The following is a 10,698-nucleotide window of genomic DNA, read 5'->3' on the forward strand; positions in this document are numbered from 1 at the left end:
GAAAGACCAGATTTCCCCAGAAAAGAATATAACTCCGCTTTGCTTTTGAAAGGACTAAGACCTTTCTTATGGAAGTATTGAATCACGTATTGATGACTAACCTTTTCTATGTTCACAATGTCTCTAAAAGCGTTCACTAAAGACGGCTTCAAAACAAACACAAACCAACACATCACCCATAAACATTAAACCCGATCTTTTTAAGAATCGTTCTTTGTAATATAAGCAAACTTTTAACAAAAAATCGCCGTCTATATGTCAGGTCGAGTACCTTTGGGGCAATTCTCGTATATTAAACCACGGAACCTGAAAAACAACGTTTTCCATTGAAAAACTACATAACTAAAAAAGTACGTATTTCCATTTTCATCTACTGTATGACCATAAAATGGATTTGCACCAGTTCTAAATTAAATTGGCTAATAGACACCACTGTTAGATGATGTACTGTTAAACTGCCACTTTAACCGTTTTGTACCACCCTGAAAGAAAAAAATCTTCTTGGCAATTCACTCCCGAATTGTTGAGCAGTGCGGAAAATTTTGCCGGTAAGAAAGTTGTCTGTATTGAGAGTTTAGAAGTCGAAGTCCATGAATCCTAACTTCTCATTTTATGTCAGCCACAAATGTCTACTGTGGAACTCACTCTCCCTTTTAGAACATTGGAAGGTTTAAGAGCGGCTTCGGTTCTTCCGTGTACAGTCGATAGTTATTTACTGTTCTTCTCAGGGTAAGTTTGCCCAGGGTCCCCGTTCCTCATGTCCCGAAGGGCTCGTGGGACCATGTCGATCATCATTGTTAAGGAGCTCATTTAGCCCGCAGGATGTTATGTATATTAAGGCTGCGCCCCTGCATTATCCTTTTCATAATGGGCCCACAGTATTAACTAGTCATTTAACAGTTTTGTAGGAAAAAGCCAGAAAACATACTTAACAGTCATTCAACACACTCAATAATCCTGTCTTTTAGACCTAGTAGTGAAAGAACAAATTCAATAATAATGGTTTTGGCAACCTATTATTCTCGATGAATTATCGCGTTACTGTAATTTTTTTGCGGTCTGTCGTGTATTTTCTAACCCCATTGCCATGTTGTTTAGTTCCATCTTTACCCTTCTGTATTGCTCTTCGATTTAGACTTAACCGAAGAAAAAAGTTTCTCAAAGACACACACGCTCAAACAATGCACTCCCATAAAAAAGATAACTACCATGCGCAAAGGAGTCCTCACGACCTTTCGTATAAAAATACTGTGGGAATTTTCTTGAACTTTAAATTATATGTTAATAATTTAAGAACAGAGACCAGAATGACGATGGTACAGAGATAACTTCATGCTTCATATATCTCATTGGAGGTATAATTTTGTGCGTGCACATTCCTTGGTATTTCTGAACAATAACATCCTAGCCATATCTCATACGTGATCTGGCAAACGTCATTACGGTAAAGCACGTGTGTTTCTTCCAGTAACGTACTGTATTCAGAGAGGACGAATTGTTATACGAGAAATTTAAATAACAGATAATGAAATGCGATTAAGACAGCAAATAAACAAAAAAAACGTGTTTTTAATTAAGCGAGGGACAAAAATAAAACAACGGCAGTTACGGTTCAAATACATCCATTTTTTAAATTTTTATCAATAAACTGACATTTTTTCGTTTTAGCTTTAATGTGATCTTCACTTTTATAAATATCTCAATATGGGTTGCCCGTTTGAAGTGATACCACTACACGTATGTCTATCTACAACGAAACGCCAAAAGTTATGATTAAATTAGTAAAAAGTTGCCTTTTTTAAGGTGACTCACGACTGGTTTTCATTATTGCCAAATTACATTTAATTTCTGAAAAAAAGTGAAAGACGCTTAAAATGAATTAGTCGAAAACCATCATTGGCACGGGCAAAAAAGATAAGTGGAAAAACATTTATTTTGTTGACAATTTTAACATGTTTGTTGTATAAATCTCCGAATTATACAACAAACCTGAACCTACGGTAAGTCTAAAGATAATATTTTGGAATATATATGCAAAATAACTAATAGCATAGTTCCTTGCGATTAACCAATATCTAATTTTTGTTAATTATAAAATTGGTAATTTTTTGCATACCAGTGGTCAATTACTTTCATTATTCTTGAATTTCTACAATTCACTGTATAGCACGGTCTCTGCAACTCAAGTAAGAACATCTCAGATATAGCACGTCGATGGGACACCCACTCTCTGTTACACTGTTTTTCTTCGAGATGAACCCGTACCACACTGCACCCATGTACTGACCTCCGGCTACCAGCAGGACTCGCGATAGGAATACAAAACCATATACATTTTTATTTTATTTTAATATTAAAGTTCCACTGCAAATGTCAGCTTACTATTATTACATCAATCTTGCAGTACCATATTGGCTTCGTAAATAGTTGTCCAGGACGTCTTATTCAATTGGCGGTAGTGCCAACTTTGGAACATTTAAAATTGGTTAACGGCGGAAAATGATAATTTGAGGACTTATATACAGGGTGTTAAAATAGTTTTTAGGTTTTGATCCGTCACCGCTTCATTTTTTGAAATATTAAATTGCAATTTTGTACACACATATACTGCGAAAATTTCGGGGAATTTTGTTTCACACTACAAAAAAAAACACAAACTATTAAAAACAATACAAATATCTTGATTTTGTCTCACCGTATAGTATGGTAACGAAGCAGTTGGAGACCAAGGTTTGCCTGGTCTAGTTGTGCATATGCAGGTTCAATTTCATTTCAGCCCAATTATCCAGTTCATATTTAATTGTTTTAAGCATGAACGAATTATCATCTCTTTTGCGACAGTCTTTTGAAACATTCTATAAAATACTGTGTGAGCTTCATTTGATATTTCTGGAAATCTAAACATTCCACAGCCAAAATAATAGCAAATATCGGAATTTTTGTCTTTAGCATTTCCAGATATGCCAGATGATGTTATTCATCTTAGAGGATGGAACGCTTAAATAATGCAATGCAAGAAACATCACTTTCGTTCCACAAATCCAGAATTCAATCGTCGCGTCGGCGTCGGCGTCACGTCGTTCGGAATTCAGAAGTGTAGGATTTAATTTATTAATAAATACCTAGATAATTTTAACAAAAGCATCAAAATTTATTTGAGATATGAGGTGTTTTAAATGGCACCAGAAATATATTAATTTCGAAATTTGAGCATTCAGTCGTTCGCCACGTGGGGCGCCAGTGGCCGGATTGTACGGAAGACACCTGCGAGGCGCATTAATTAAAAACCCCGCCTTGAGCCGCGCCTCTTGTAGTCCAAGCAAAATTGTTGAATTCACTGAAATTATTAACAAATTAACATTTTGATGTAAGAAAAAGGTATTCCGGCATAATTGTGGGAATCAGAGTGCCAGGGTGTCGGGGAATAACGTGGGCACCTGGCGTATAAAAGTCGTAAAATAATCGTAACCTTAAAAAATACCTGTTAAAAAACACTTTATACAAGCGACGCAAATTTAGAAAAATACGGAGTCAAACTAAAAGAGAATTGGGGTTATATTTTTTGTCATGGACTGGCGAAGTTTTGATCTCATAGCTCTCTCTCATTATCTCACAGGTCTCATAGCATAGTTCTGATGATGTTTCATGGAATTTATAATTGTTCCGGGAAGAAAGAGCGCCAAAAAATTAAAATAAAATCTTTAAGGTGAATTTGTATAATAGGAAATGAGAAAAAATAAAAAATACAGAGAAGAAAATAACAAATGAAGTACCTCAATTGTGTAAAAATGTTTATGCAGCAAAACAACAGGAAATAAGAATAAAAGATAAGAATGGTGAAGATGAAGCAGTTAAAACTTTTTTTACGATATTTTATATGAAAGTGGATACGTGGAACTCGTAACCGAACAGGTGATAGGCTATACCTACGAATATATTACATAAGAAATTATACTCATAATTTCCCAATTAATGTGGAGACTTATCCTGATTTACTACAAAAACAACATTAGCAATAAATAACCCGAAAATCAAAATTTTAAATCTCAAAAGGTTTTTTTTCTATTCTTATCTTACTAGAAAATATATCGAGGTTTGCGTAAGTAATTTTCTTAATTTTTGGTGAAGATCCGCACTTAGTAATTGATAGATAAACAATTACCACAAAGTTAGAAAGTGGTTTTCTATGCCGCATTTTGGGAACATTTACATTCATAGGTTTTCCACTGCTTTTGTAATAAAATATATTTTGCAAATTAGTATCTAATACGTTTTGTTCACTAATGCAAGATAACACCAAACATTAGCACACAATCAGTCTTATTAATATATGCCATGTAACAAATGTTATCGCACGTGACAGAATGTGTACTCTATTACTACTTCACATCTTCGGCTATTCCATCGGGGATGATAGCCTTCATTATAAGCTCGTTCAATAATGTGCTACACCGCAGCAGATAGCTAGAACCATCAATTGGCTCCAACTAAGTAGAATAATCTCTCACAAATATAAGCATCGAAGCGCAGAATCAATTGAAAGTAATTTAAAAATGATATCTACAGACTTTAAATCAAGCACATAGGAGAGGGATCATCTTTATGTAAAATTAAGAGATTGTTTCAAGGTCTCCTTAAATCTCGAAACCAGCTGTCTAATTTTGAAAAAAATCGCAAATGCGAAAGTCTTGGAGTATTTGGGTGTCCGACTTTCAGGATTCGACCCGTCAATGGAACAATATTAAAAAGATTTAATAACTTTAGATTGAAGGCTTGAAATATGTGAAAGTATAACACCTTGTTCCTCAGTTTGTGACTTGCAAGGCCATGTCGGTATAAAGAACCGTCTTTTTTCCTCGTGAAATGTGTGGTTAACTGGTTGGCCTTCTCTACTTAGGCAGCCCATATGTCTTGAAAGAAGCTTTTATAGTGAAATTTAATGATTTTATTAGCTAAGCGGTATACAATTTTTAACAATGAGTTTTGAAGCATCGAACTCTTAGAATATGAGACTCTTGAATATGGGATTTTTCCGCGAAATAATTGTTGCCTTGCCTGAGGCTCTCTGTAATATTCACAATGAAATAGGAAATAAAAGAAAATCCAGAACAATAGAAAACAAGGGACAGGAGACCTCGCCTAGATGTGCGATTCCACCCGCTCATATGCGGAAGGACGACGCACCTCGAGTGCATTTCTCGACCGTAAAGTCACCACCTACGTCCAGTGGAGATCCGCTATAGTCCGGTAAAATTAGACAGAAGGAATGTTGAATTTTCCGTTAGCATTAAGTTTGGTTAAGTGATGAATAATTAAGTTAGCGGTTCCCAAGCTGGAAAGTCCCTCAACCCTTTAAGAATGCTACTATGGAATGGTAAAAATACCTTTAAAACACTCTTAACAAATTTATTTTTCACAAATATGCGCAGAGACAAGGTAGCAAAATCCAAAACTTTTTGGATATCATTTTATGAGGGTCTTTCGGAATTTCAGACCAAAAATGTATGAAAGGTCTGGCAATCAAACTAAGTTTTTTTAAGGATCTTCTATCAGTCGCTCCTCTTATGAGAATGATAAGCCTATAGGTCTACCGTTGAATGGACCGAACACCCAATTCCATGCGACAAATTTTGCATCTCCTTTTTCAGAAAACTGTCTCTTTTTCACGATTTTTAGATCGCATATTTGTTAATATTTCCCATATGGCAATCCTGTGGAAAATTCAACAATGTGGGAGGCATTTCCGAGCAGTTTTGTTTTACACTTATCGCGATTTCATAACTGCAGATTCTTTAAAAAATAAGTCAATATTCTGACTCAGACCAAGTACAATGTGTTCAAGATAAGGATGTCCAGCATGCGGATCTCGTGGGCAGTAACAGATGCAGATTTGAATCAACGGGAGCAAAATTGCGCTTTCAAGTAGTGGTTTTCTTAGAAGGATATGTGATATATGTAACTAGCAACATTGTTTGTACAAATGTGCAATAAGTTCCTAAGGCGAAGCCCATACATTACCGCGTAATGTGTGTAACAACTTTATCGTGGGACCGCCCTTTGGATAAAGAATAAAATAAAAAAGATTTATTATCGGAACTACTGCCAAAGCAATATTTAGTCGAAAATTTATAGATTTAGATGCTCAGACTTTTTAATGGGCCATGCAGTGCACCCAGATAATTTCTAAAATCTCATTGGTAACCAGTGCTTGTTAACTGTCAGCTTACCGGTGGATTTATCACATATGGCCATCCTCTGATCCAGTAAATGTAATGGGATTTATCATTTGAGCTAGATGCTTCATCAAGATGCATCGCATATTATAGAAAAATCATGAAGCTAAATCCCCAAATATGTCTTAAATAGCTCGACTCCACCTACCTCTTAACTCGCGCACCCGGTGGAAGCAGCGAAAGCAGCTACCTTCCGAGCTCTTTTCGAGTTTACTTAAACTCGAAGATTTTTATATTAAATGTACAAAGAAATAACTATTTCTTTGTACATATAATGAACTAAACTTAAAAATAAGTAGATAAAGTTATTTTGAATTATTTCATTTTCTCAGCAATTTACATAGGCAATCCTGATGCCGGTCCTGTTTCAGAGGCCTAAAAAGTGGAAGAAGGGCTGTTGAGTTTTAAGTTCTCTCGTAAATGGAGGAGATTAGCTAAAGTTAAAGGCGGCATGAATGTGGATTCTTATTTTAGGGAGTAAAAGTTGAAGGATCAATAAGGTTTGAACGTGGAGTAATGCAATTATAAGCCATTGCGTAATTAGAACTGCCGTGGGGAACGCTTTATCTTCGGATGTGTTATTTTAGAAATAATTTTAATGAAAAAGTTTTAGGAGACGGCGGGAATTTTATTAATGGCCGGGCCCGATTAATCAAGTTATTGTTTCCTCGATATTTGATAAGAAGCATGGGAAAAGAGTTGGTAATTTTATAATTATTGAAAGTGCCTTGAAGTGGTTTTAATAAGCTAAAAATGAATCTTCGACCTTAAAGTAACATGAAAATATATTTGTTAAAAAATTAACGTTTACTGTTTTTGTACAAACACTAAAACAAAACTTTAACAATTCAGCTAAGAAAAGGCCTAAAATTCGATTCCAATAATATAAAAGTTTTATTCTCACTTTATTATTCATTTTGTGTGAGTAGGGACGTCCGAAGTTTTATAGGGGCCCATAAGTAAAATATTTGCTGTATAAATGTTTTCCAACTGATAATTCAGATTTAATGTCTCCAAGAAGAAAGAGCTCGGGGCATGCCAGAAAGAATAATTGCCAAAGAAAGGGTTGCCGGGCCCAGAACGGCCTAAAAAGTGTAAGAGGGGTGATTTTTTACAGGGACGGATTATTTTTGTTTCGATGCCATGAACTTCCACATTTCTTATAACGGGCATTGTGACTTCACACAATTGTATTAGACAAAGTTTTACTTTGTTATATGTTTTTTGTTAATGGTTTTTATTAGACATTTGAACTAAATAAGTAGAAAAGTGCCGATGGCATATTTTAAGATATTTATTGTATTCCAGTTCCTATTGCTTTATTAATTTCGTATCTTGTTGCAGAACAAACATAGTCGATAAATTTGACTTATTTACTCGTAAGACGCAATACTCGATTTCACAAATAACAAATTTTTTCCTAGTTTTTTATTGTAGATCAATAAATTTAAACCCGAAGGTTCCTACAGAAAATTCCAAATTTACAATATTTTTCATAGAAGTGAAAAATCAATAAGACCCTGTAGAAATCAATAAAATTGATTTTTGTTCCAAATATCTCGGGAGCCATGAACTTTTTCCATAAAAAAATGAAAATTTGATTTTAATTTCTCTCTTAATCTAAACTAACTAACGCATATCTGCAAATATTTGCCCATTTAACAAACTTTCTAACTCTGCTAGAAACCGAGATCTCTGCAGTGCGTATACACGAAAACTCGTCCTGTATAAAGTTAAGTTTTGTTAAATTCAAGATTGTATAGAAACAATTAATGAATTTATTGAATGATGCAGTGTATTTTCAAACATTAGGTCCTCTTAAAAATTTAATTTACAGTAAATTTCACATTTTAATTTAGGATTAATTAAGTATCGTCAAAGAAATTAACTTTAACGTGTAAGAAAATCTGTACACACGTTAATCAAACCTCTTAATAAAATCAGAGACGAAATTCGATCCTCTATACTTATATGCAAACGAAGGTGTAATCTTAATTGATGGTACACCAATTAGTATTGAATTTCTACATTAAAAGAAAGCGGGATCCTTCGGCTTCACCCTTTCGGTTCTCAAGCCCAGGAGTTTACAATTCAGCCATTGAGTAAATAGGGTGGAAGGGTTAAAAATAAATATTTTTCTCTCGGATAGCTTACATTTACATGGAAAAGCTTAAAAGCTGCCAAGCAGTGGTTCAAACTTGTAAGAATATCGTAAAAAAATGATTCATCATAACATGTATTATACTTCAGCGTCATGAAGTACATTATTAGGACCCGGACCTATAGTTTAAATCTCGAAGAGCGCAGCGCTGAGGAATCTGAGATATAAAAACCATAAGTATTTTGGCATAATAATTCAAAGCAAGACGTTTTGAATCATTAGATCAGCGGTGACGTCTCATTTGATATTCGCTGCCATGGCAACGCTAAGTAAAACAACACTGAGGATAATGGCGGCATTATAGCCGACTTCTTCATTAGCTCGCTAGGTAAATAATGAGCCATATGCGTCTCATTATTAAACCGTTATACAGCTGTTTTAGGATAATGGAGAAAAAACATATTTTACAATAATTCAACAGAGTCAATATGAGTTCAGTTAATTATCGCCCGATGATATAAACTGACCAAGCATATGAAGAAGAGAATATAATTTCCCTAGGACATGCACATGCAATTTCAGATTGATTTCAAAATTTAAAATTTTAAACATAATCTACACAGGAGCAGCCATACGGACATATTTTTCGCTTTGATTAACGGACATTTCCAGCAACAATTACTTTTATAATAAAAAATAATATACCTGAAAATTGTCACTTCCACGGAGATTTCAGAAAAAAGAAATGATTAACGTGTGAATCAGCAAGTGGTATGTGATTTATTAAATAATTTTAATTGTTTATGCACTTGTAGGAGCGACCTTTGGGCACTTAAAAGTAATTATCATTTTAACAATATTTTTTACTTTTAGATATTTCGACGTACAAATTATGGGGAGAAACAAACAAGAAGACTTTCTGTCCTCGGTAGTACATAGTGAAAATGAAACCCAAGAAGGATCATATATGAAACTTATCAGAAATTCTGTTTAGCATAACTCGTTACATCTTCTTACACCGAACCTCACTAGTTGCTGTATAATAATGACTATTTATTTTCATTATTGTTCTTATTTATTTATTATTATTATTAATACTATTATTTATTTTATATTCTTACTGAATGCATAGTTGTTATTTTAACAAAATCTATTTTCTGTTATTTTTTCAACTTTTTTGTCAGATGTCCCACTGTATGGGCAACTCTTTCTTGCCAACAAATATAAAACAAACAAAAGAAAAGAAAAACGCTACGCCTAAGCAAGTTTGATAATCAATTAGTCATTATCTGAGAAATTTGCCAGTTTACTTTACATTGCCAATTAATTAGGCAAAATAGGCGTAACATAAATATAGTTTTTTTTTGTACAGAATAACGCGCAGTCAATTAACAGCTATTTCTATTCCCCAGGTGGTTTACGTCGAACGAAAAAATTAGACGAATTATTATATTGAATTAACTTATGTATGTTTCGTATGAAAATCTATATGAAATTGTGCAATTCAAAATTCATGCAAAATGAGCCACGAGAAACTGAACATTCACTAGCAAACAAAAATATTATGTCACTTAAAAAAGTGTCCAAGTTTTTTGTATTCTTTTTTTTTTTAGATTTATATTTGCTGATTGTATATTATCTGACTGTATTTTGTGACCTGAATTTAATATTCAATATTGAATTGAACTCCTTATTTTGGTATTTATGATTTTCTTTTCGAAGGAAGTTGAACTTAGAGTTATCCGGCACAAAAGAAATAAGTGAAACTTCACGTTAATGAAAAAAATTAAGAACTAATAAAGTGCATTCTCTCCTCTTGATGACTACTTGAAGCCGACCAGGGATACTTTGAATTAAATTAAAAATTACATTCTGGTCAATATTACGCCACTCCTGCGATGGCAACTTTTTCAACTCCTAAATAGTTCTTGGAACTCGCGTATGCTTAAAATACGTCGTCCCAACTCATTCCAGACATGTTCAATGGAATTCATGTCTGGACTAAGTACTGGCCAACCAAACCGTCTAATTCCTACCTCATGTAGATATTTACTGATAATTCTGGCTGCGCGGAGTCTAGCATTATTTTGTTCGAAAATGCCATGATCGCCCAAAGTTATTATGAAAGACACGATTTTCCAGAAATTTTGTAATGTACCTATGAGTTGTCAGGGAGCCACTCTATGTGAAGTCTTTGTGAAGTGATTCCTCCTCAAACCATAACCATAATATATCGAAATGGAAGCCTTTGGAATTTCCCGAGGCCTTCTCCATATTCGCCGACGTCCGTGTGATTCGTTAAGCTATGGTAGGTATCATGATAGGTATATCCAAGCATCCAAAACTGTCCCAATTTCGAAAACT

General features: G+C 34.2%; 1 long non-coding RNA gene across 2 annotated transcripts in view; it reads left to right on the plus strand.

Annotated features, from left to right (window-relative positions):
* The window catches only part of LOC136338985 (uncharacterized), a 206,354-nt gene extending 196,913 nt beyond the window's left edge, over positions 1 to 9,441 (plus strand). For both annotated transcript variants that reach the window (XR_010732048.1, XR_010732049.1), the window contains one exon: positions 9,208 to 9,441. This is a non-coding gene — a long non-coding RNA (uncharacterized lncRNA). The remainder of the gene's footprint in view (positions 1 to 9,207) is intronic.
* The last annotated feature ends 1,257 nt before the right edge of the window (positions 9,442 to 10,698 follow it).

The sequence above is a fragment of the Euwallacea fornicatus genome, chromosome 4, assembly GCF_040115645.1.
Source record: "Euwallacea fornicatus isolate EFF26 chromosome 4, ASM4011564v1, whole genome shotgun sequence".
Lineage (NCBI taxonomy): Eukaryota > Metazoa > Arthropoda > Insecta > Coleoptera > Curculionidae > Euwallacea > Euwallacea fornicatus.